Source organism: Phalacrocorax aristotelis, chromosome 3, assembly GCF_949628215.1.
Source record: "Phalacrocorax aristotelis chromosome 3, bGulAri2.1, whole genome shotgun sequence".
Lineage (NCBI taxonomy): Eukaryota > Metazoa > Chordata > Aves > Suliformes > Phalacrocoracidae > Phalacrocorax > Phalacrocorax aristotelis.
Genome location: NC_134278.1, coordinates 34,206,918 through 34,234,827, shown reverse-complemented (window position 1 = coordinate 34,234,827; position 27,910 = coordinate 34,206,918). Strand labels below are relative to the sequence as shown.

The 27,910-nt window shown below is 37.6% G+C and overlaps 1 protein-coding gene across 1 annotated transcript in view; it reads right to left on the bottom strand.

Annotated features, from left to right (window-relative positions):
• KCNQ5 (potassium voltage-gated channel subfamily Q member 5) overlaps positions 1–27,910 on the bottom strand; it is a 302,261-nt gene that overhangs the window by 236,326 nt on the left and 38,025 nt on the right. The gene's annotated exons all lie outside the window — the stretch shown is intronic.

The following is a 27,910-nucleotide window of genomic DNA, read 5'->3' as shown; positions in this document are numbered from 1 at the left end:
ACATTTTCTCCCAAACTCAAAGCGTTTTATGACAAAGATTTTAATAGCAGTGAAGAATAGGTTTTCAAGGTGCTCTCAATAAACATGTGAGTTGAGAGACTCTCAGGGTTTTTCTTCTTGGGGATATGCTCTTGGAAAAATAAGATAAACTTCTCTTCATACTCACTAACAACATTCATCTAAACTAGTATTCCAGTTTAAGAAAACAGGCCATGAGACAGAGAAAAATTGAGAGCACAACTTAACTCATACTATACAGCAGAACAATCTGAATATCTTTGTAGATGAATGAGAATAAAATTATTTTTAGAGCAAGCTTTTCTGCTGCAAAAATCTAATGTCTCAGGATGGTTCATAGAAAAAACCCACGGAAAGAAAAATACTTTTTTTTTTAAGATTTTGTGTTTCCACCCAATTCCTCCTTTATATTTACATCGTAAGAAAGCTACAAGGAGTGGAGAAAGCCCCACAAGACAATTTATTATATTGAACTGAGAAAGTAGGTACCTGAGTTAATAAATAAAGGCTAGGAACACTCTTCAGTTCTGTCCGTTCAAAATCTTCTTTTATAAAGGTTTCAAAAAAATTTGAATTTAAGTGACAATGCAACAGTGCTATCAACTGTTACAAATTGGTCTGGCTAATGCAGTTACTTCATGAAAAACTTAAGCCATTATAAACCCAGATAAACCTTTTGTTTCTTACTCACTTCACTTTCTAATAAACATTAATTGCAAAAACATTGCATTACCTGGCTACTGGAAAATTAAAAGTTTTGTCCATGTACAGTAAATTTATATTTCTAATACTCCAGATTATAAAAATACACCAATCTCACACAGATAAAATAATCTTTTCTAAACTGTTTTCAGTTTAAATCGTTTTATGGTCTGTTGGACTTATATAAATATGTAAGTAATTTGTTAATAAAAGCAACAACACATGCCAGAAAAAAGAGTACTTTCTATGTATTTATACATATATATCTTTATTTAAAATGTTCCCTCAGCATAGTTTCTACTCTTTACCTACCAAGTTGCTAAGTTACCAGCACGTATGCTTAAGGTTTGGTTCTAGTAAGCTCCCCTGTTTAATGTCTGTCGGTGATACAGATCATAAAACAGGATACCTTTTACAGGTTAACAACTGAGCAGAAATTGTATAAAACCTAAGTTGATTAATCTACTTTATTTCTAATGCTATACAAAAGCTTGCATTACGGTTTTTGTGAAAATAGGTAAACTCTTGAACTGCTAGAAACTGTAGCTATATAACTGATGATCCCTAAATCCTGTCTTACAATCAGGTAGAATAAAAACATAATTTAATTCAAGCTGATTCAGATAACAAAAGAAACATAAGCATTTTCAAGCAATTTTTCTTAAATCATAATTTACTTAGAAGATAACTAGGAATTTACACTGTTTTGGTCATATCTACAAAATCCCTATGCCCTGCCTTTCTTATTTACATATAAGACAAATATTTTTCCCTTAAAAGATATATACCTAATGTAGATGTATACATTTAATACAAGACCAAGAAATACCTGTACATTTTATGCTTGTCTTTATAAATGTAATTAAGAAGCTGATCATGTTACCCTAATGATCTAACACACATAGCAAGGCGCAAGAAATGTAAGAGGTGGTTCTCCAGCTATAATAAACTTCCCTGTAACATCCCCCATTACCTGTTTCCATCCAGTCATACAAAGCACAGATGATGCGAGGGCATCCACACACACACCTTGATGATTCTGAATTACGTTGGAAGTTCACATCCATTTGCTCCTGCTTCACATTTGTTGTGGGTTCAGAACAGATATTCTGATTACTTAAATCTGGAAATCAATGCTATGAATTTCTGTATGAATGTACAGTGTGTTCACTGAAACCACTCTTTTACAAATTTCTTGATAGCAAAAAGTAGTATTTCTAGGACCGTCCAGGATTTCATCTTAAGCCGTATTTACCATCATCCCAAATATCATGGATATTACCCACACCCAGGATAATTTGTGATTAATGCTTCTCTAGACAAATCCTGAAAGCCAAGCCACTTCCCATATAGTGTTATGAGAAAAGATTTCTTAAATTAAACAAACCAAACCTCAAATCTTTCTCCTCAGAATTGTCCTTAGTATAATGAAAATCATGATGCCTTCTTGTATTTTAAATTATTTCAATTATTATTCTTTTTAGAAATGAAAACTTGTCTGGACAGCTGATGTGCAGATGCTATACTGCAATGACTGCTCTTAGCCTACGGCAAATTTATTGTAACTGACAAGAAAGTTTCAACATTTTATTACCAAATCAAAAATTGAACAAAGCGCATAACTTTAGCTATGTAATTTTAGATCACTTAAAAAAATTCTACAGGAATTACTTATACCAAATAAATGGATCAAAATTTCTTATTGATATGTTACTTAGAATTTTGTATTTTCATTAGTATTTTGTATGCTATTGAACCATTGGAATAATCTCCCCAGGGAAGTGGTTGACTCGGCCACATTGGACACTTTCAAGAGTCATCTGGCCAGGGTGCTGGGCCATCTTGTCTAGACTGTGCTCTTCCCAGAAGGATTGGACTAGATGATCCCTGAGGTCCCTTCCAACCTGTGGTTCTGTGATTCTGTGAACCATACTCTGCTTTAATAGCTAGCAATGTAAATGGTTGTTTTTGTATACCAAAACCTACATTAAATCCAAAAAACCTAATAGCTAACCATAATGGAAATAATAAACAAAATCCTTTGTTCCCTATGTGCATGAGGACTAACCACATAGATCAGACTGAAGAAAAACCCACCTTTAGCGACTACTTTACCTGTAACCTTCAACAACACCTCTCCACCTAACACAGTTAATCGTATAAATTAAGTTTATGAACTGGATCCTATGAAGCAGCTAAACGTAACTTAGTATAAGTTCACTTCCAGAAAGTCTACGTCACACTTTTCACATATATAGAACCCAATACTACTGTCAGATATGGTCAAATGAAAAATATAAATGAATGAGTCTCAGTCAATCATAGGCAAACTGTCAGGATTACTTGGGTTTTGCTTTCCCCCAGCATGCTCTAGCAGTGTGTGGTGCATCTTGACAAATCAGACCAAAAAGAAAAGATTCAAAATAGCTTTGAACAATTTAGACGCCTACAAAGGACTGAAAATCTCTGCCTCAGCCTTTGAGAACTGAGTGCCCACATTGCCCTTGCAGACAGGAGGAACTACCTCCATTTTGAAACACTCTTAGATGCCGCTTTTGTTGACCCTACCCTTGCCTGCACCAAGGCAGTCGTTCGCATGGCTGTGCCTCTGCCCTGGTATCCAAGCTTCCCTTGGTCATGCCACAGGTTTTGCGTGAGTGTTGCAGTTTCCCATTCTCCCAGGGTGTATAAAAGTCTAAAATCCGCTTGCAGTCACAGCTGCTGGCATCTTGACAAGCCTGGGCCCTGGCCACCAGCCTGCACTTTCTTTCACTGCCTGTAGAGCTGTGAAAATTGGGACATAGGCAACCCACTGAGCAAGCTCCCAAGTGTGGCAACTCATGGGAGAAGCCCTGGTGGCCACCAGGCAGCCACCCTTCAAATCACTTCAAATCCGGCCTCTTAGGGGTCTGCTTCACCCCTCTGTGCCCTTCCTCCCCTCCCTCCTCTCCTGGCCAGACTGCACAATGATCCAGACAGTGCCTGTGGGATGGCCTCACCTTGAGGTGAGACTGCCAACTCAGCCACATTCAAAAAGCAACCACAAATGGTGAAGTGTCAAAGCCAAGGACACTTGGATGTCTAACTGAAAAATACATTCATGAAGGGGTAGATATGAAGAAGTGACAAATGAATACAGCTGTATTTTCAGTGGTTTTGGATCAATATATGACATAATTTAATTTGAAGCATAATCACATACATTACTGAAATGAACTGCAGACAGATGACATCTGAAAGTTCAGGCGTCAAGCTGAAGTGTAGAAGGGTATCACGGGTTGATTAACTGATTTTTAAGAATAACATCTTGCTAGGAAATATATTATAAATGAAGTACGTATGTTGAAAATATATTCATTATAACAGAAAACTCCTACCAACGCAGGCCATCTGCTTTTGACTGATAGGCTTGGTAAACTGTCAGAATATCATGTAAACTGTTACAAATCTCATTTAATGAATATCTCAGAAACATACATAGCTCACATTACTGGCAAGCTTTTAATGAAAATATATATTGAAGAATCAAATATGTGTGAAATCTGAATTTCAATTACTCAATAAGATAAAGAACAAAGGCTGTAGAAAAACAGCAAGAGCTCCATCTATCCCTTCTGAGATGAATCAAAATCACCCAAATGATCTAAAAGCCATGGTTATCAGCTTCTTAAGAAATGTAATTCTTCCATTGCTAATTCCTTTGATATTATATAGCATTTAAAATAATTCTGTAGAGACCAAAAGCAAACTAAAAAGAGAATACAAGTTCAAGCCTTTGTGAATATTTGCAGATATCCTGTCCAAAAGATAGGTATTCGCTCCATCCCTTTTCATTATCTGAAATTTTTCATATTTGCCACTACCATCTCATTAACATCCCTCAAGATGTTAGGATGACCTTGTAAGGCGTAGTTGAGGATCCCACTGGCGTCTAACCGTACCCTTTCCGGACTGCTCCTCTACACAAAGACAAACTCATGCATAGGCCTCTGCAGGACTGAGACCATTGATGTGCACTTAGTAGCTTCTCCCTTTGTTTTAAAAGTTTGTCCGTAAGTTAAAGGCATCTGTTTTCTGAGGAGAACGAACATCTTTATTTTGAATGCATGAAACACCTACCAAAAAAGCTTCTACCAATACCCAACTGACTTCAGAAATAATGCCAAATCTTCTTGAATGTTTAAAGTGCGCTGGCATGAAAATGCTACGTTCTGGAGACTTTTCAGTGTGATGGGAAATCATATACACAAAAGAAAGCCCACTTTTTCCATCACAGCATGTCAGGCATAATGCACCACAGCCTCGAGCCTCTTCCAGGCAGCTTTCTTCCCTGACAGACACCATTACTCTACTCCTTGCTCTCTGCCTCATCATGGCCAAGTGCAGGACTGTGGTACAGCATCCTCCCACACAGGTCGTTTTCATGGGAATACCTACAAGTAGCATAAAACTGTAACAATCTAGTTTCTGTAGAAGAGTAGGTGATATAAACTGAATGTCATGTAGTCTCAATGTTTTCTCTACAAATTTCAGTCTTATGCACTCTGATGTTAGAACTGAATGGTGTGATAGCCCATACATAGAATACATTAATAATGACATACAGTAAATGGAGTAGGTGCAGAAAGCTGTCAGATTCTATAGAATAACTCTGGAAAAATGCAAACTATTACTTATCACGTCTAGAAACTCCACGGCTCCTTTCAAAGCTCCTTCCCTCCAAGGTCTCTACGATGGCAAAAAACCTTCTGAATGAGGAGAAGATGCTGCTGCTCCCTCTGACGGTTCATCTGCCACGGTCTCTCTTCATTCTTCTTTATGCGTACAAATGCTTTACTAAGTTCAGCATTACATTCTCATATAAATCTCCCTTACACTGCCACTAAACTGCTACTATAACATGAAATTCAGCTTTGGTTTTATTTCCCAGGGTAGGGATAGACTCCAGAATCTCCCCTCATGTAGTTTATTGATGGTATTTTTACACCCATTTTAAATTGCTTTGCTATCCCAAACTGTATTTCACATTACCCTGTTTTCAGTTTCTACAGTTCATATGTTTAGATCTTGAAACACTTTTTTCTTTTCACCAAAGTGTATTAAAAAAAGTTTCTCTTTAGTTACATGTATTTTTATTAAAGTGGTAATAACAGCAGCAGAATCTCAGAATACTCTAGTCTCGCTAAATGACTATTTGACAGCCTATAATTTCTCTGTCATTAAAATACATATTCTAGCACTGAGTTCATGTTGGAAGAATGTTACCCTAAGGAACAGCCTTTTCTCATAGTATGCAATTTAAGTTTACTTAACACACTGTGCATTAAAACAAAAAATGGTCAGTTCTGGGAAGACATGTTCTGATATAACTGACCAGTTAAAACACTGGGAAGTGCAGCTACTTCTCTTAAAGGAAATTCAGAATACCATTCACTGCATATATTGTCTAGGAAGGGTCTGATTGTTAATGTACCAGCATATTTTGTTTGGTATTGTTACTGTAAGATAAAATAATTGTTTGACTTAAAAAATAATATATGTTAAATACACGTGGGATTCTGGAAGACCATGCAATAAGTGTGCACAAACTAATTAGAAATACTTATAACACATATATAGTGAGGATCTGAAAGAATGCTTGAAGTTGAATAAAGCAGTCTTTAAGATTACTTTTTCCAGTAATATTTTTATCCAGTAACATGAATTTTTAAAACCTCTTCTTCTATTCTCCTACAGCAGCTCAACAGACCAGCTTCCTTTTCTGCTGTACCTTAGAAAATGCCTAGCTAGCAATTATCCAGACCCAGAAATATCCACTACTGGTAGCCAATTTAACTCACATTTTAGAAAACAATAGGAAAACTTCCAAAAGTCCAAAGGGGGCCTATAGGCCTTGAGAAAATGTTGAAATTTGGAGAGGAGGTATGCAGCAGCCATTCCATCTCATGTAATTTTCAGAATGAAAAGATGCCTAGGGGAAGTAAATGGCAGAAATTATTTGTTCTTGAGCAGTTATTTTTGCATACACTGCTTGGTCTCAGTTTTCTATCCTGTGTTGGACAATCACCATTAAACAGCATCTGAGTGCACTCTAGAAGTGCACACTACACAACATTACTGCCTTTCACATGCTCATTTTAGTATCCCCTGTGGCAGCAGTACCCTGTCAACTCTAATAGTTTTACTACTAACAGCGATATTAATACATATATTTACATTGCTGCATATTTAGAAAACTGTGGGAAAGATCAAAGAAACAGACCTGCAAGAGTGCTGGATTCTGCAAAGTTATTTCACCCCTGCAAGAGCCCTTGGACATCACCATGGGAAAGCTGCCGCTCCCACAGACACCATTTTACCAACATGGGAGCACTGCAATGCGACCCAGGAGCTGTTGACCCCTCTGGGGGCAGGCACGATATGCGTATGACAAACACAAAGCATTTTGGGATGGATTCCTAAATGCTACAAGCTTTGTAGAGCAGAAGTGCGCAGCACCCAAGGGATGTGTGGTGCCACCCCCAGCTCCTCAGAGTGCCCTCTCCCCCACCCCATGCAGGTGCAGAACACACAGACCATTACAGCTGACATTCCTATTGCAAACTGCTGCAAGTAAAATGCATTATTAACCCATATTAATGCAAACATAGTAGAAGGAATAGGAAAGGGATGGTACATGAATACGAAGCAGATACTTTGATACCACATTTTCTTTAACTCTGGAATTTTCAGATTTATTGTGACAGGTAATAGTTTGGAAATGTCATAGGTATTAGTTTAGAAATAATTTTAGAACCTCAGTAAAGCTTTCAAAGGGCACAACTGCACCAGTAATTTCAGAGTGGGTATCCATCAAGAAAAATGTTTTTAACCACAAGTACTGTATTTACCATGTATTCTTAATATGTTCAATCATTAACATGTGAATACAAAGAAAATACTAATTACAGATAATTACCATTCTGCTTTCAAAATAGCTAATGGGAGACTTAATATTTTTCACCCCCTTTATCTGTTTTACTACAGATACCTAGGTACTCAACTGATTTGTTGCTGTTTGGGGTAGGTTGTTTTTTTTAAGTTTACAGTGGGATAATTGAGCGGTAAGAAGTGCATGATTACTTCACTATCCCTACAAAGGCTGGGTTAACATGTTTGTGCTGCTTCTCTTTTCGAGCTAACATGGTCAGAGTTACTTACCTTGGGTATCTGCACAGCAATGCATAGCTCTGCATACGTACATCAGATCTGCAGTTGCAAATTCCTTATTAATGTTCTGTATTCAAAAGATTTTGCTAATTAACTGAGCCACCCACTAGTTCATTATTATTTCCTGCAGCATTTGTAGATGCTTTGGTTTCCCAGGGCATTCAAAAGAGTAAAACCTAATTAGTTTGTGGGGACTTGATGGCCAGACAAAATAGCTGCAAGCTATGCAGTACTGCTCTTTCTCCCAGATATTCTTATGCTACCAAAGTCTTAGTTGGGAACAAAGATAACACAGAGAATTTCACCGTACTCTAGTAGAAGTTCAATCATTGAAACATGAAGATTATGCAAACATCTTAATGGCATTACTTACAGAGCTACTGGGGAAGGAGAGAATATTTGACAGAAGGAATTCGATTTGCTTTGGAGCAGCACAATACTTTAGCCGCATAGCCTTCTTTCCAGCCCCAGATTAGAACTTCTTCAGATAGTAAATCCTAAAACAATAACAACAAGAAGTAACCCAGGTTTCTTACAAAATATCTGTAATGCAAAGAGTCCAGAAAGATGCAGTGATGCCCTTATAGATTGGCAGCTGATTCATATGATGCTAGAGTTACCATGGTAATTTTCAGTTCAATTTTATTAAATCAACAGATAACATACATGCATGTTCTGCTGTTACTACAGGCCTAGAAGTTGCCATAAGTACAGGGCTTCATAGCTGGTAAAACAGAAGTGTGCACTGAATACTCTTTATAAAGCAGGTCAGAAATCTGAAATCAGAAAATAATGCTAAATTTTGCAGCATTATTTAAATGTCATGATTTAAAATTACACAATTATGAGATCCTTGCCTAGTGGCTTTTATGTAAGCATCTTCCTATTTTCCTCAAAACCAGCAGAGTATAACTCGCTTTGCCTACCATGTTAGTGCCACCGCTGGAGCGTGCAATGTAGAGCTGGCTGGGTCTTAGCAGGATAAGCGAAAACTGGGTGCTCATACCCAGTGGGACATGGCAGCTTACACTTAGGGTTTGAGGCTGAGACACACGTATGTCTGGTGGCACCAAAGCCTTCCAAGTCACCTCCACAGATCCATCCAGCCAACCCTGCTCCTTGCCCCAGGGCCCCGCACTCCATTGGATATTTTGATCTGATTTATTGACCAGCCTTTTCAGCTCTGATCTCAGTTTCTGATGTATGCATGTTCAACGACAGCAGATTTTGCAATCTTTTCTAAACCTAGCTATTAATTTCTCACCTGGTACCTATTCAGCTGACAAAATATACTACCTGTACAAACAGCTTCCAACCCTGATACTGATAGCAAGTCGGATATCATGGTTAATTCTATCATATACCTCAATTATCCCAAAAATGTTTTTAATACCCAGTTTTCAGAACACAAAATTCCCATAATGTATATTTCCAGAGGTCATCAACACCTTCATGATGGGCCACACCTCTGGTCCTGGAGACTGTAGCTTTAAGAGATGAGCATAACAGGAACAGCCCCTGAACAGGGAAGCAAGAATTGAAACACTTGAAACAATTCCTGCAAGAATTTAAATGCCAAAATAGCCCTGTCATATAAGTTGTTGAAATCAACGCTAAAAGTCATTTTAGTTACTTGGATGTATAAAGAAATGGAGGTTCTCCAAGTTTTGGGCCCACTGAAGTCAATGGGAGACTTTGGGCATTGAATTATGTCTAAAACTATTCAACTAACCTAGCTGCTGTGACATTGCATCTACCGGTCTTATCTGATCATGCAGAAGGGCTGTGCTTCAGAGAAGAACATATTCAGATTTTATGACATCATATTTATAATCACATCCATATATAGAATCATAGGCTGGTTGAGGCTGGATGGCATCTGGGGAGATCATCTAGTCCAACCCACTGCTCAGAGCAGGGTGACCTACAGCAAGTTGCTCAGGCTTTTGAGTATCTCCAAGGATGGGGACTCCACAACCTCTCTAGGCAACCGGCTCCAGTGTTTGACCACCCTCCCAGTGAAAAAAGTTCTTGTATTGGGTTTGTATGGCAAAGTTTTGGTAGTGGGGGAGCTACAGGGGTGGCTTCTGTAAGAAGCTGCTAGAAGCTCCCCCTAAATAGAGCCAGTGCCAGCCAGCTCCAAGATGGACCCACCGCTGGCCAGTGTCAAGCATTCAGTGACAGTGGTAGTGCCTCTGGGATAACATTTAAGGGGGGGCAGAAACCTGCTGCACAACAACAGCAGCCAGAAGACAAGAGAATATGTGACAGAAACAACCTGGCAGACACCAAGGTCAGGGAAGAAGGAGGAGAGGAAGAGGTGTTCCAGGTGCCGGAGCAAAGGTTCCCCTGCAGCCTGTGGTGAAGACCATGGTGAGGCAGGCTGTGCCCCTGCATCCCATGGAGGTCCACGGTGGAGCAAATATCCACCTGCAGCCCAGGGAGGACTGCAGGAATGAACCCTGTCAGATAAGAAGGAAAAAGAAAGAGATTTTCCTACTCCTAAATTTGGTAGATTTACTAACTGATCCACCAAATGCTCTTTCTACCACAATTGCACAGTGGATTCTCTCTTTGTTCTATTAATAAACAGAAATGAGTAAGGGGAGTGCTACCTCCTTTCTCTTGCAGACCACCATGCCACTAGATAAAGCTAGTTACACTCATCACTTAAATTATTCAAACTGGAACTTTCTACAGGACTCGCACTTCTGTGCAACAATGTTGAAAGACAACCCAATTCAGAAAGGGCATTGCCAACTTTAAAGACTAAATTAAATCGATTAAAATTATTTGGGTGATTAAACAGAGACATGTTTTTAAATTATTGGCTCAAATGTCTAAGCCTTCTCATAACAAGCACAATGATCCATGAATGCAGTAATAGAGGACCTGGAGAAGAAGCTATCATAGGTCCCTTTCATCATTACAGTAACTCAGAAGGTCTACAGCAAAAAGAATACAGGAAAAGGAACATCACATAAAGGTAATAATGGCTTTACAGTTCTTCTGATGTGTTTGTAACTTTGTACTTCCCCACACACGCTACGTAGACTTATTAGAGTCTTTATTTTGGAGTCACAGTGGACAAGCTGACAATTATTTTCAGCTTATGTTGCAGAAAGAAAGAAATTACCTAGGGAAAAGAAATACTCCTTATATGTGTGTATATATTACAATACATTCCATAAGGAAATACATATTTACAAATATTTTTAGAAATAAGAATGACAAATTTTCTCAGTCTAAACCAAATTGGACATATTCCTTTAGTAACATTTTAATAAATTTTAATTCATACATTAAAGAATTTAAGAAAACATTACAGTACCAGTTAGCTAATTATAGGTGGTGGGAATGACAGGAGATGGCAAGCTGCAGTGTTAGACATGAGGCCACACACATATGTGCTCTACTTCCTAGCAGTAATATATAGCAACAGCCTTGTATTTCAACAGTTAGCAACTTGATATGACAATAAAGCACCAAGTAATCTTCTCATTACAATCATAAAAAATTAGGGTGAAAAGATAGCATGTGTTTTTCTAAAGAGATTGTATTTTATTATTCATTATGCTTAATCAAGGAAATACTTTCATGGTTCCACTTTCGGCATGCTGAATCATAGCTGCCACAGAGAAAGTGTAACAGATTTGTGTTCTCAATTGTTTTCCAGAGATTGATGGATAATGGAAAGAAAAAAATTAAAAAAGATTGGCATTCTTTCTAAGCATCTAAAATGCTCTTGCCACCATGTTATAATAAAACCAAATCACAAAGAGATCAGATTCAGAAATTTCTCTCCATTACAACTGCAAATATACAGACAACCCTTCATATTATATCTTTGCTCTGCTCTGTGTACAGGACAAACTGGGAAAGGTTACTGATTCTCAGAAAAGACTATTAGCACACACATGGTATTATCGTAATAGAATTATAATGAGGGTACCTGCAGTTTTTCATCTAAATAAGGCTTCTTAATGTTATGTTTAGAATTTCTGATTTTTACAAAAAGCAATTTTCTAAAAGGGAAACATGACATTCTCATAACTCACAGAATGATGAGGAAATAGAAATACAGGCAATAAAACAGAATTCCAGGGAATCTTTGCCCATGTTAATACATAGTTAACTTTTTGTATAGTAATTTTCAAATATCTTTACATATACCATAACATGACTTTCTGTAAGAGGATGCTGTTTATCTGTCAAACAATTTTGCTGAACTTTTACTTCTATGGCAATTATGCCATACTAACCTTTGGATACAAAGACTCCAAGCAATACAGACAAAGTCACTAAAACCCCACCATTCATTTCTAGAAGTGTTTCCTTTCTCTCGATGGTGGATAGCAAAACATGATCACTCATAACCAGAAAAAGACATTCTATAGCTGAACTTGTAATATTAAAACATTGTTTAAAGCTACATTATCAAAATGAAAAAAATTGACAAAATGCTTTTATGCATTTTCAGTGTTGAATTTTCAATACTCACTGTTGTGAAATGATTTTTTTCTGTCTTGCACAGCCCATACACATTACTTGTTCTGAGTCTTTTAAATATTTAGGTTAAAAAGTTAATCTTCCATATATATAAAAATTCTTCACATAACATCCACTAGAAAGCATGTATAAATTACAAGAGAAGGAAAAGTTGATGTGGCTGCCCTGCACTATTTTTAAATGTCTAAGATGTCTGCATAAATAAGTACGAATCACTGATTATTTTAGCATCTCATAGGACAGCTAATAGGAATTAAGTTATTATACTCAGTTATACCCCAGAATAAAAAAACATCAACAGTTCCTCAAAGGAAGCTGCCATCATCACATGTGGAATTGTTTTATAGAAATCACAACAGATTTTTTACTTCAAGAAGGCTTCACCCATCTTGATAAACAATGTTGCTTTTCTTGTTGGCCTTGCATCAACCCAAGTCCACTCCCCATCTCCTGCTACATTCACACACATATACTGGCGAAACGGATAGCCAAATTGGTTTGTCTCATATCTAATGGAAAGAGTTGGGTGCCTGGAAAGAGCTCTTTAGTGTGTCCTAAAATGAATATCAGAGATTATAGTTATGATATCTTTGATTCTCAAGGTGCCTTTTCTCTGCTCTGTAGCTTAACATGCAACCTTTAGTTGCTGAGTCTAAGGTAGGTGTCTTAAGTCCAGATACCCAACTTCTGATTGGTGAGGTGATCTTACCTTGCTGATTGCATAAAATACATTAGCAAATAATGTCATTTCAAAGACTACATTAATAGAGATACTCTTAAAATAAGTTATTTTGTTCATGTTTTACCAGCACACTGATGTCTTAACACATGTCCTTTAACACCCACTGTTATCACTAATACCAGTGTAAATCACACTGACCTTTACTTACGCATACAAAATTCTTTTGGGTTTACTTGAATATAAATCAGCATCATGCTACAAAATTTACCACTAAGATTCACTGGATTGAATCCTTGAGGTCAACATTCTTGCGTGAATATTTAACTGATCAGACGCATGCACTTTTATACTGTAATAAATCTAAATTTGTGTGATTCAACTCCCAAGCTTTCAACCACTAATCTAAAAGAGACACTTGTTGAAGGAAGTACCATGTCTAGCTCTTTTAGAGATATAAGTGCTGACAGCAAGCAACATCAAGCTGAAGAATCTAATGCTGGAAGAGATCTGAATGCCAAAGTACAAAGAACTTCAAAGTACAATTAGAGTATTTGTCAATGGCTCCCCGCTGAGGCACAGCCGCAGTTCAGTGGAGCATAGAAGGACATCATCTTTCCATACCTGTGCACACTGGAAATCGTAGGTAACCTATCTTTGGTCTGACCAGCATGGCCTTGTATATGTCATTATAGACGGAGAAATCAACAGCCCGAGTAGCATCCCCCATAGAGACAGAGAAGTAAACTGCAAGAGGTATAGGTCAGGGGCCTTTCTGGAATACAATGGAGAAATCTAGTCTATCTTTTTAAAAAAAAAAACCCTGAGAACCTCTTATATGAGGAGAGTAAGAGAGAATGGCTGCTTTGGCACAGCAAAAACAAGCCAAAGGGAGTATGATCCATATGCATGGATACATTGGGGGCAGGGAGGGAGGAGAGACAAGAGACAAAGCAACATGGTTGGCACGAAAGCAAATGCATATAAACTAGCAACGATGAAATTCAGGCTTCAAGTTAGACATCTGTTTCTAACCATAAAAATAGCTGGATTTTGGAACATCCTTGCGCAAAGTGTCAGCTAGTTCAACCAGAAGATGCCTTCATTCAGGATTCATCATGTATGGCCATCGCTAATTGTACAAGAGGAGTAGATAATCTTAATTGTTATCTTAGGGCCTTAAAATCTCTAGCAAAAGAGTGTTAAAAAAAGAAGTACAATAGTCCCACATTTTATGTTTCATGCACATAGGGTTTTTTGTATTTACTATTTTAGGAGTCATTCCTTTCCAAAAAGCTGTTAAGCAGAGTTTATGGAGCTGTATGGTTAAGACGAAAGATAGTGTTCATTGAAGTAAAGAAGGTAAGTTAAAAGAATGTAAATTAGAATTGTAAATAACTGTGATGTTTTATAATATACAGTGAATAAGAAAGTCTACATAGGCACATTGCATTGATAATATCAAGAAGATAATAGATCACTTGCCATTTGTTTACACTAGACATGGATGGCATATTCAACTTCAATAATTACCTAATATTTCAGTTCATTATAAACCTGCTGACAACTGTAAGAAATCAGGGTCCCTCCATGAGATCCACAGACATTTGCTATAACTTTACAGCTAGAGGAATTTTCCTTAGATCATTATTTTACAAAGATAAGATCAAAATTAAAGCATCAGAAAAATGTTGAACATTTTGACATGTGAAACTGGAGGAGACCCTTGTACATTGAAAGCATTCTATATTTACAGTTGTTTTTAATTAAGATATAAACTACGTTAACTTTTCAGTGTGCACAAGTATAAGCTTAAGAAGGGTTTACACTGCGGTGACTAAAGCTTTGTCTGTACTGCAGAAACTGGTGAAGGATTCTGGATGATTGCTACAATTTCACCTCAAGCCACGAAAAGTCTAGAAAACTGACTTTCTACAATTACCACTCTCTCATCTTTAAAATTTTGTTTCAGCATCCCAAATAGGATTGTTACTTGGATGAATAAGTTGTAAAGTCTTGAGTGAATTATGAGTTCTTACATGTGGTTAGTGTATTTTTTAAGCATAAGTATATACATTTAGCTATCAATCCTGGAACTTCCCTGGAAAGCCTGCTGTGCAAAATCACGTAGCAGTTAGAAATGAGAAACAGTCAATCACAAGCTTTGCCTGGTCTTTTCTGGCAGTAACTTCCACAGCAGGGGCTCTGCTTCTGAGGATGGTTTGCACAGGAAACAAGCCAGGAGTCTCTTCTACTATTCTGTGTGGTACATGGCAAAGAATGGTGTGTTTCTTTTTTTTTTTAAAGGTACACATTTCCAATCTATCTGATGGCTTTGTAGGTGGAGAATTTTAGTTCTGTTCTGCTGAGCACAAACTGCAAGTGAAGTTCACAGAGAAAAACTATATGTTCATTTGGCCATTCTGCTGTCCATGAAAAACACTGCCAATGACTTCAGAGTAACCACAGAAATCCACTGGAACACTGAATAGCTGAGAGTCCTTTTAGTTATGGAAAACTATTTTTTTAATCTGAGATACAGCAAATTAATTTCCTGAAATTACAGCTACTAAAAATAGTACTTACCTGGGCTCAGGTTCCCTAGAACACGTGTTATGTGACACCACCAACACAGTGAACATGCTGAAGGCTGGACCCTTAATCCAGAACTTGAATAAGTACTCAAAATAAAGCAGAATGTTACAGGGCCTATAAAAAAGAACACTAAAAGCACATTTGAAATGAAGACTTCTTCCTGCTTCCTTTTTTGGCTTTAGGTGGGGGGACTCAGTGCACAGCATTTCACTGAAGTATCACTGACAGAGTCATCTTTAGGACATGCTTCTAAGGTACATGGTGTGATTCTTCCTTATTGCCTCCAGAATGGAAAGGGTTTATAATAATAAAAGCTCATGGAAAGTGAAAGCAGCAGCTTGTTTGCTATCTTGCTGCCAACCTGAAGAAACTTCTCTCCTCACAGGACCGTGATGGGCGTTGACAGCCTTTGCAGAGAGCAATGAAGAGATCTCCAACCTAAATGTACACTCCAGCATAAATGTAGTCTGAGCCATCTTCGCGTTTGTGGTCTCCGGTTAGTCAAACAACTGTATTTGTTTTCTTTGGTAAAATTAGCAGTGCATTGGCTGGGAGAAGAAGAACTGGTTTGTATCTTCAGAAGAAATCTGATGAACAAGCTACTGGATCAGCCTGAAAACTAACAGCCACAGTAGAAAACAGATTTACAAGGAACAGTTTTGACTGCTCAGCCCACTGAGTCATTTACAGAGATCCATACCCCAACTTTTGCTATATTTCTTTGAGCAAAATCACATGAAACACAGTTTCTGCAAAATCACATCAGTGTATGTAACTGCATATGGTTTAACTCCCAGTTACTGCAAGATTATTCAGTGTGGTAACTAATTGTAAGAAACCAGGAGCTTACACCTTTTGATATTAAATGATATAGGTGATGTGTTTTCATCTTTTGCTCAAATATGACAACATCAGTAGATGTCAAGTTCTGAATATATTCAGTATTATCACTGAACTATTTTGAGAACATCCTTCTGCCATAATCCCCAAAACCATCAGCAGATTTTGGGGAGACAGGGACTAAGACTGCTTCTACATTTGAAACAAATATCAAAATAATAAATTCCTTCCATGATACAATATTCAATACAGAAGTTTTTCTCCTTCACTTACACAAATGGTGCATGAATTTTGCTGAGAAACTCTGAATTCCAACAGTAACTCCGCCAGCAGCAGCTGAGCCTCTCAACCTCAAGCTCAACATATTAAACTTCTTGCAATCTCAGTAACCATCATTCCTCTATAAAATTGAAAGTAATTACTTCATGAGAAATATTCCACCTCCCTGGATCTCAGTTCCACAACTCTATATAGTATCCAGGCAGAGGTAAAAGTACGGACACCATTCAATGGATCAGCAGGACTGAGAGAGCCAAGCGCCTGGCTGCAGAGCAGCGCACACAATCTGTGTACCAAACCATTACTAGTGCAAAAGGCAATAATTCTTTCTGAATTCTGCATCCCTAATAATCTTGGGGTTTTATCCCTTGATATTTCACATTTATCCAACTTCCTTCTCTGCAATTTAGCTCTTTATTTAGCTCACAAAGTAGGCATTATCCTAAGTAGGTAGAGCATTCATCTTTTGGCGTCAGTGCCAGTTACCCCTGGCAACCAGCCTTTGAAGGGAAACCTTATTTTCATCTGGTAACTCAAAATAGGACGAAAGGGTCAACTGCAAAGCAAATGCGAGAAGGCAGCTCTTAAGCCTGAAAAATGTTCAGTAAAGGGCCTGCTTTCATTTGTCAATGTCTAATGTCAGAGAGAGATCAGGTTTTTTAAATTATTATTAAGTCACATGACTGGGAGAAAACCCCGTAAAAAGTGACCTGCTGGTGCTTACTTAAAAAACGGCTGCAAGAGTGTTGCATTTCAAGAAGCACATCCACTTGGAAGAAGCCTCAAGGGTGTATGAGATATATACTGACCTAATTTAAGTGAGAAGAAACCACACAGTCTAATTACAAAAGCTAGAAACAATGACAAAGGTTTTAAATCTAGTGTGTTTGAGACACGTTGGTATACATGTGTACACACATGGTGTATCTCACCCTTCTCAGCTGAGACCTGCGTGTTATATACTTGCTGAGTTTAGACAAAGTAGTCCTGAAACAAAGCAATATAAACACTGAATTAAAAATGGGTCCTACAGCAAATAAAAATGGTAAAACAACTGATATGGGAGTTAGCTGAGACTCATCCTGTTGACTTCCGAGTGGTGGTGCTTTTTGCAGACACAATGTGTGAGTCTCCATAAGACATGAAAGCAGAACAGACTTTGACCTGTCTTCTGCCAAGGCTAGGAATTAGACCTTTGATTAGTTTAGATCATCTGAAGCAAAATTTCCCAGGATCAGGAAAAAAACTCCTCCTTTGATGACAATGAGTTTAGTACAATTAAGTTTTGTCATCCATTATGCACCTGGTGGCCTTGAAAATGTTGCCAAGGCAGAATGAGCTGATAGCACAGTTGTGAATAGAAACAACTCTACGATAGCAGCAAACAGCATGACATCTGACAAAAGACAGATTCTGCCTAACATGTCACGTGACCCTTAAAATCAATGTAGAAAAGCTGATACTTTCAGTAGGCAGTTCATCTCATTAGAAACTAGACATCGAAAGCAGGCCAGGTGAACTGCACCCTAACGCTTAGTTCTCTCCGCTGGCTATTAAGGGAGCGTAGGACAACTGCTTCCGCCCCCCGAGACATCCACTGCCCAGCACAGTGTCTAACGCCAGGGGACATAATGCCCATTCCAAAGCCCGAGTAAGCATGGGTTCACCTCAGGAAACAGAAAGCCTGCTAGCTCTTCTGAAATTCTCTTGAAATATAAGTTGAAAGCCCAGATGGATATTATTCTTTTAACTGCCTTACAAGGATCACATAAATACATTCCTGACTCTTTATATATGGGACATGGGAATTTCAAAACAAGGCAACTCCAGAAACACCATTTACATTCATTCTTGCTTTTCAATGTTTCAGATACACTTAATCATGGCTAACAGTTGAGTTAAACTGCCAGACCCATCACTTTGTCTTGGCTTTGTTTTTGTCGGGAGCAGTTAGAGTGAAAGACAAGAGCTGATTCTTAGTTATCCTTATCAAAAGTACATGGGAAAATACAGCATAACTTAAAAATTGCTTTCTCTCAAGGAAATAGCTTTAGTCAGTGAGCAGCACTGCAATTACTGACCAAGCATGCATAGGTCAACATTGCTCAGCAAAAATAAAAACGGCTATTTCTTATTTTAATTTGCATTTGTAAAAATAGAATCAAGACATGCAGTTATTTATTTCACAAGTGTTGGAAGAATGCACATGCAATATTTACCATTTGGGCATAACCTGCTTCTACTGAAGTTAATCAGCTGACGTTGATTTCAACAGAAAAAGGATCAGTTCTTGTTTGCAATACCATCTACCGTGTATTATTGCTTCCATAAGCAAATAATGGAGGACATGTGATGCTTTTATTTTCAGTGCTTGGATTTCTCCCCTCTCAAGTGCATTAGGATAAAATTAGTAAGCTATATTTCTACCCACTTGCTATCAGCAATAAATACTCGCTCTTGTAGCCTAGTGCACTTTTCCCTAGTGAAACCTAATCAATGCCCACTTTTAAAAATTCAGACATGGGGATACACATTTCTTCTTTTGATGCAGTGGAGTTTGTATGATAACAGACTATAGGTCTTTAGAGTGGGGAAAACACAACTAAAGTGAGTATGTCTACACAATCATGAAGTGAAAAGAAAACATTTACTACTTCTCATAGCTCAAAAATTAGGGACATAGAGTGAAACTGTGCAGTGGAATATGCTTTGGGTCTACTGAGCACAACAGAAAGCATTCAGCTTCCAGTTCAGAAAGCCCTGAACCCTTCCTTAATCAGAAATCAAGGTGGTTACTAGGGGAGGCATCAAGGAGGACCTCTGGTCCTTCACTCTTTCTCTAAGAATCCATTACTGGCCTGTACTGGGAGATTAGGAAATCAGGGCAGATAAAACCCTAGGCTGACTCCACAAGGCTATTTCATGAAAAGAACGACCAGTGGGTTTTTTACTTAACATTACAAATTTCTATTGTCAATTGAAAAGAATATGCTTCTAGAATACTATCCTTCTAAGATTTTTTTCTTAATTAGAAGCACATTTGTGCTTCTGATTGACCTTCCACCTGACTTTTGGTGAAAGCTCGTTTATCTTGTGCCAATTGATAAATCACATCTATGTGACAGACAAATCACATGCATATGTGATAGGCAAATACATGTGACAGATAACTAAATTTCTGTAAATTTTATTACAAATTCCTGACAAGACCCCAAACTAGCACTTATAGTGTTATATACTATACAAAACTGCATCTCATAATCCTTAAGAAAATCCCAGGGCAGCCAGGACAGAGCCTCTGCTATACGTGCCAAAGCACTATAAAAGCACAGGCGTAAGGGCCAACATCCTCACATCTGCACTGGTGCAGAAATATTAAAACCTGGGTGGATGGCAATCAATCCAGCCTGTTCATGTCTAGGAAGGGAAATAGACTGATTACAGATGACCACAGAAACAGCACCAGAGACACACAGGAGACACACTTACAAATCCAAGTTCTGGACTCTTACTAATATGAACAGGTAAGTCTAAAGCAAAATTTTGCCCATGTGAACTGCTTGGACTGAAGCTGTAGACTGCTTATTCTGATCTCATCAAAGCCTATTCAGTTCCCATTGGGCAGACATTTATTTTTTATGCAAGTATTTGCCATTTTTGACCTGCTTTTTGGAAGTTTTAGACTACTGAACAGCTTCCTCTTGCTGTTCCTTTAAACTTAAGAATCAGTGTTACTGCTTAACACTGACCAGCTAAGAAAGCAAAAGTTTATTGTAAATGCTTTTAATCCAAATGTTTTCCTTACATGTTATAATGAAAGCGTTAAAGGTTATACAATATTTGTGGATCAATTTAAAGAATTGAGTTTCAAAATTGAAAAGAGCATGATTTCGAATTAATAGGAAACCTTTATTTAATTTTTTTTCCTTGAATATTTGCTCTTCCATTTTGTTTCCCAATGAAAGATCTATTTTCTTAATTTTTATCTACTAAAACCTGTTGGTTTCCAATTAACCACAGCTTTTTGGCACTACTTGTTGCTAACCAGGAGGTTACACAGATTATATATCTTTTCACACACACAGAAACTATATATAAGTGAAAACATATCTACACAGCTTTGTATCAGAAAATTTATTTATTTGCTGATGCTTTGCATTTTAATTTATGAAACAGTGAAACAGTAATATTTTTTTAGCATTTTCTGTCAAACCATTCATATGGAAACTAGAATCATAAAACACAGATTATTTTCTGTTCTAAAAACAGTTACTATGTTTATCAGACTTCTGGATCCATACACAAAAACACAGTCTCCTCTCTCCCCAAAATTACTAAAAAACATTTTTAGGAAAACGATCTACATTTCTGTAGATCACCCTACCATTCTGTGATTCTGTGATTTCAAAAGGATGTCGTATTTCAGCTAAATGAGCCGAAACTTATTTTCATCTTTAAGGAATTTAAGATTAAAAGAGTATTACTTTTTATTTAAATTTGGAGAGAATGCAACTGCATTTCAATTCCAAGTTAATCTCTTTAGTTACTGAACTAAACAAGTCAAAAACACTATTTCTTTATCCACAGAACAAACTAGAGACTACTACGGAGAGGTTAAGCCAAAAATTTTCACATCTGGTGGTATGTCAAACATGCTGGCTTTAAAATCTGTAGCATTTAAACATTTTTGAAATAAAACAGAAATAGTATATCAGAGTAAATATCAACTGATATGTCACAATTTTAAACAGGAAGAAAAACTTTCTAGAAAAAAAAAAACCTTACGTGAAAAAGGTAGACGAAACTAATTCAGGTTGTCTACACCACAACACACATACATATACACACATTATATCCATCTCCCATAAAAGATGGGTGTGTGGTGTGAGTCCTACAGTTTCCCAGCCTTCCAGCATTGTACCGGTCAGTATAGTACCTTGTTTACAACAAGAAAGAAACCACACAATAGCTTCTCCATAGTCCCTGGTGTCAGGAATAACCTCATTATTAAAACAGCCCTAAAACAAACACGGGCAAATCCAGTCACAACAGCGAAGCACTGTGTGGGGCAGCAGCTTCTGTACTCAGTCCTGAGCCACACAAGACCTGGTCATTCTGAATTTGCCTCACTTTGCATTTCAGCATCTTCTTCTAGCCCCAGCAACAGAGTTGCTTACTGGAAGAAGACCCGCCTGGTTTCTGACAGTCTTGTATTCCAGTCAAAAGCAAATACACATTCAGGATCAGCAACAGAAGAAAGAGCGATCGCTCAAGGAACCAGAGTGATATCAAAAAAGTTTACAAAAATACACATGACATTTAATCAGTCTATGCATAAGGGAACTGTACTATGTATAGAGAAAAATTTATTATCTAGACAATAAAATGAGCTCCATTTGCCATGAAAAAGCAAGCTACTTTTTTGCTGTGAATTTTGTTTAAATGCTAAAAAAGTTCTAATTTGGCAATAAAGTTAAGTTTACTGTAAACTGGAACTAGCTGAAGACTGTCTCTTGACATAGATAATCTTTCTGTTAGTGGGTACTTCTATTAATTTATTGGTATTATGTTAAAAGGCTACTAGACACCGAGGTTAAGCCTTAGCTCCATTTTCATGGATAAGTCTGACTCTATCATCTATTCTTGAAACAGCATTTGGGCAAACTATACTCCTCTTGCACCCCATCGAGTCCAGCTTTGTGCCTGGCATTGTATTTTCTCCCATCTAATTTAGTCTAAGACCATTTCTGCTTAAAACACCTCACTTCTGCAACCTGTAGACTAATATTTTTTAAAATTTAAATTATCACAACTGTTAGTAATATCCCACTAAATTTTCCGTCCAGAATGGTGACGCAATGTATTATGTCAATCCTACGATGCCATGAAACAATAATGATGGTTGAAGCACTTTGTTCCCAACATGATGCTTCATCCTTGTGCAGAACGGCACGGAAAAGCAGTTAATTTTTAACCGTGCACAAGCGTGATGAGGATTTGCATACGGCCGCTCTCATCTTCAAACCAGAGCACCAGCTCCCCATGCTGACTGAAGATCTCAGAAGTCCTCCTTCTGCCTGCTTCTCCCTAAGTTACGATGCCAAGAAACTATTCGTCTTTTTTGCTCCACAGACTCCAACTATAATCTCACAAAATGTCTTTTTTCCATAAACAAAGCCAAAAATAACTTCTTAGTCATTTGATTGTGAGCAGAATAGCCTTTTATCAAAGCAGTGCAACACTGCTGACAGATACGGCAGTAATTATCACCCTCCCTAAATACGTAACCTAGAAGGACATATAGTCCTTATCGGAGCGATATAAATCCAGCTAAGGGGAACCGTACTGCTTGTTCAATTCGCAAGAAGTTTTATAAGTCTGTAATAAGTCTGTTCTAATACAATTATAACAACAATTATAACAATTATATTTAGATAATCTGCCGAATAAGAGCTAACTAGGAATACAATACGGATACAGGACAAACCTTTTCACAACATATTATGCTAAGAAGTAAGGATTTGGGGGTTATGCTGATTTTTTAATGCCTGTTGGAGGCAGAAGGCCACACTGAGCAAACATATCAAATGGCAAATAACCCTGCGGCAGCCAAACGCTCGCAGTGCTAACCCCCCCCAAGCACCTGCAGAAAGGGCAACAAATCCCCAGCCTTCTGGGCTACGCTTTGGAGCAAAACCGCCTGTAAACATCTCAAAACTGTTTAACTGTGAGAGTCAGACTTACCTCAAATCTCATGCTGATGATAAAATGCTGGTTACGTGAGTCTGCTGCGTACACACAAATAAACTGTAGTATTTATCAAAGGCCTCACGTTCAGTAAGACTGATTTCAAATAGACATAGCTGTCCACGTTGCTGGGAGATGGGAGGCAGTGAAATACTATCATATTTTCTATTATTACAGGCACATATCACATAGCGCAGCAGGACCTAATTAAAACTAGTACAACATTAGTATGACATTAATGATTATTAATGTCAATTCGTCTGGACAAAATTGGACCTCTCGCAAGGATTTGATCCATTTATTAATTCCTGTTTTTCAGGATACATTGCAAAAGCAGAGCAGACAAAGTGCTTTCATCATTGTGAACCTTAAAAAGGCATATATGTTATATTTTGTTTTGGGTTGGTGCACTTCATTGAAATTACGTCTCAAGGAGTCAGGCCACAAACCCAGGATGCTCACTATGAAAGCGGCCCAGAACAAAAGGTGCAAAAGTAGTATTCAGGCAGATACTTTACAATTTGAAATGATAAGCTGCAGCTGGGGAGACATTTCATACAGAACTTCAATTTCCCTCCCTGATTTCAGTCAGTGACCATTTCTTGTCAGGTCAACTGGAAAAAATCTTGGCTCTTTGCTGAAAAACAGCTATTTCCAATCTGAACAAGAAAAACACCCCAACACTTTCTGTTTGTGGACACATGGAAAGTAGAAATACCTGTGCAATAAAGGACTAGATTTTTAAAATTAGGATAAAACTGTATTAGCTTTCCACCTATGCAATAAATCTGTAGCAAGACCACTCCGGGGGGATACTGGATGTTAAGTTTGAGCTTCCCCAAAGTCTGAGTGAATGCCCTAGCAGTCAGCAGAGGCAACAGTATCATAGAATCATAGAATCAGAGAAGGTTTGGGTTGGAAGGAACCTTTAAAAACCACCTAGTCCAACCTCCCTGCCGTAAGCAGGAACATCTTCAACTAGATCAGGTTGCTCAGAGCCCCGTCCAATCTGACCTTGAATGTTTCCAGGGATGATGCATGTACCACCTCTCTGGGCAACCTGTGCCAGTGTTTCACATATCCCATCGTAAAAAATGTCTTCCTTATACCTAGTCTGAATCTACACTCTTTTTAGTTTAAAACCATTACCCCTTGTCCTATTGCAACAGGCCCTACTAAAAATCATCTGCAGCAGCTCCATATTACACAAAATATCAACAGATCTACCCAGGAAGCAAGACATGACAGTTCCCATGAAGGATAATCACATATACAAAATGTAAAGGTGGACTGAAGAGATGGCAAACCTTTCCCAAAATGCTGTGTATACTTGTAGCTTAAAGTTCACTCCAGGAAAATACAAGGATAGAAGTGTGACTAACCAGAGACAACAACCATTCATCTTTGGTGACTTTCTGAATCTAAAAACAACCGCCCTGGTTGATGAAATGGCCCAAATCTAGTCACTACAAGCCAGTATTTATAACGCTGTGGTTAGGGAGCCCACAAAAAAACGTATTCAACTTTGAACTTTAGGAAACATCATAGGTAGCGCGTTTAATAAAGATATACATACACAACGGAAGTATTATATGTAAGAACTGAAAAAATGTAAAAGCAAACTAATACATAAAAAGTATTTAGAAATAGTAACTACTCCACAGAATTAAAAAATAAATAAAAATCAACATTTAACCAGGGATAATCGTATCTTTAAGCTCTTGCTTAAAATGTGGGAACAGATTTTGTGTGCAGTTATACCATTCTAAGCAGAGACACTGCTTTGAAAAGTAAAGCTGGAAGTATGAAGTTAGAGATATAAAACTCACCACTTGGTACGTGATCATTATGTATGTATCTTTAGCATGTCCTAGACGTGCTAAAGTTCTAAAGACTAGAAGTTCTCTTTGTCTATGTGATGGCAGTTCCTTAAAATAAGTATAATGAAAGATTTTCATCAACACACAGTCTTTGTTACTGCACTGGCTATTGTGTGTTCTTTTGTTTTTCCTCCCCCACCCCCCACCCCACCCCACATTTGGACAAAGAAGGGGAAAAGAGAAAGAAAAAGAAAAAAGAATGTATTCTTGCTGCTTACTTGCAGAGAAATGTGTACTCCAGATTGGACAGTGAACTCAGAGTTGTTTTGATTCTAATACTTAATTCATTAGTAATGGAAAAACTTCACATCATAGTAAAGGGATAATCTGGTGAATTTTTCAACTTGTAGGACATTGTTTTTGATAATTTGCCAACCAGAGCAGGAGATTTATTAAGCAGGGTATGCCAAAATGGCAAAAGGCTTCTCACGCTGCAGGGCCACAAAACAATCATTTTATGGGATTGAATTTACTGATTCCTATGCTTTATGGCCCTATGCTGCCAGGCAGAAGGCATTAAGTCTGCTGTAGGTCCTGTATCACATCTCATCAGGCTGCGCAACTGGCTGGGACATTTCATTTGGTTCCTTTGGGCCACCACATCACCTTTTCACTGAAAGTATGTTCTGACACTTTTGTCAACCTGATGGCCAAAGGTTGAGCATTCACTTATGCTGTCACTGTTTTGTTACTTCTCTCTGAGAAAAAATAAAAAGATTTCTCTGAGAAGGTAGATTAGTTTCACTATCTTTGGATATAGTATAGATGATATACCAATGTTTACTTTTGTACAAAGTTTGCTTTTTAAATTCAGATATTTGCTGCAAAATATAAGGATTTGTCATAGAAGACGACAGCCATTTTTATTTTAACTTCTAATTTCTCTTTGTAATTATAAACAGAACAAAACACAACCCATACCCATTTTTTTTGTATTAAAACCCCAACATTTATTACTGTGTAGTTTGGGTCTAATTTGTTGGTCATGACATTCCTGGAACTGAAGGAAAAATTTCACTTCTAAAAATATTTGATATAACTTCTAATGATATCTGGAAAATATATATTTTGTAGTTTGTCAGTGGGATACTACCCTATGAGTAAAAAATAATTCTGACACTGACAGGAAAAAAAAACCAAAAAAAATCTTGGTTGATTAGCATAGGAATATACCTACAGTGACATATCTCTATTCTCACTTTTAAGTTAACAAGAGCAGTGTTATTTTCCCTAGCGCTTGTACAGTAGTCCCTCACACCCCTTTGTTGAGTTAAGAAAAAAATGCACACGCTCACATACAGCAAACAAACATGAAGCCTGGACTGTTGTCATGGTTACTCTGAGTCATCCTAGTATATAGTATCTTATAGTTAGTTTTCATTTTTGTTTTAAAAATTAATAATTTGTTTGCAAGGTTAAAATTCTTTACCATTGCACCTTTAGGTGCTAATGCATCCATAATTTACTGGCTACTGTTTTTCCAAGTAATATAGTTTTAATGGCCTCTGCACAGTGGAAAATGGGGTATCATACGGGTTTCCAGAGCAGTTCCAAGCAACATTCAGCAAAATGTTTTGTCTTGATAAATTGGACAAGCCAGCCATAGCATACCCGCTTCCAAATATGTGGCTTCCCAGATGAATTACGCATTCATTTTACTCCAATGCTTTAGCTAAAGGCTGGTTTATTTATTTATTCTGGAGACATTTCTTTATGCTATTGTAGTTAAGTACTTGCCAGCAATTTTATTTTTAGACTGTACACTTTGGTGGTAAAAACTGAGAAATGGCAATATTTTACACTGAAATCTTGATTTGTATTGTTTAAAAATGATATGGATCTTTTCTGAAAACATCTACCCTTCAAACACATTTAAGAGCTTGAAGATGTGCAATAAAAGGATGCAACAACCAGGTCGTATTTCACATGTGCATAAGAAAGAAATACAATTTACAAGTGTAAACAGGAGTTGCTAAAAGATTTTCATAAAATTCCCAGCGGCATGCAAAATTGTTTATTTATAAAAATGTTTGTGTGCTCCAGCTCGGCAACTGATGCAAAGCAATACAATTTTTTACAAACACTGTTAACCTCAAATTTTACAAGTATGCTAATGTTCTGGCAGTTCAAGTATGTTATTGAAAATGTGAGCCGACTGCAAGCGTCGCATTTCTTTGGGGTTGGCTTTGTTCAACATATTCTTGGCTAATTTTAACACAGGATCTTAATTTTGACATGCTTAAAATCTATGGTGTGCATGTCTTAATATGGGTCAAAGGTTTTAGGGAACTATTGTTGCATAAAACTAGCCATAAAGGTAGGCAGTGATGTTAATGCCTGTTATACAGGAGCTATGTTTCTGTGTGATCAGCAGCAACAAGTGAGAAGAAGCCTAGGTGGTGCCTTTGGGGGAGGAAAGCTCCCCGACTGTATCTCTGGGTACCAGTTTAAC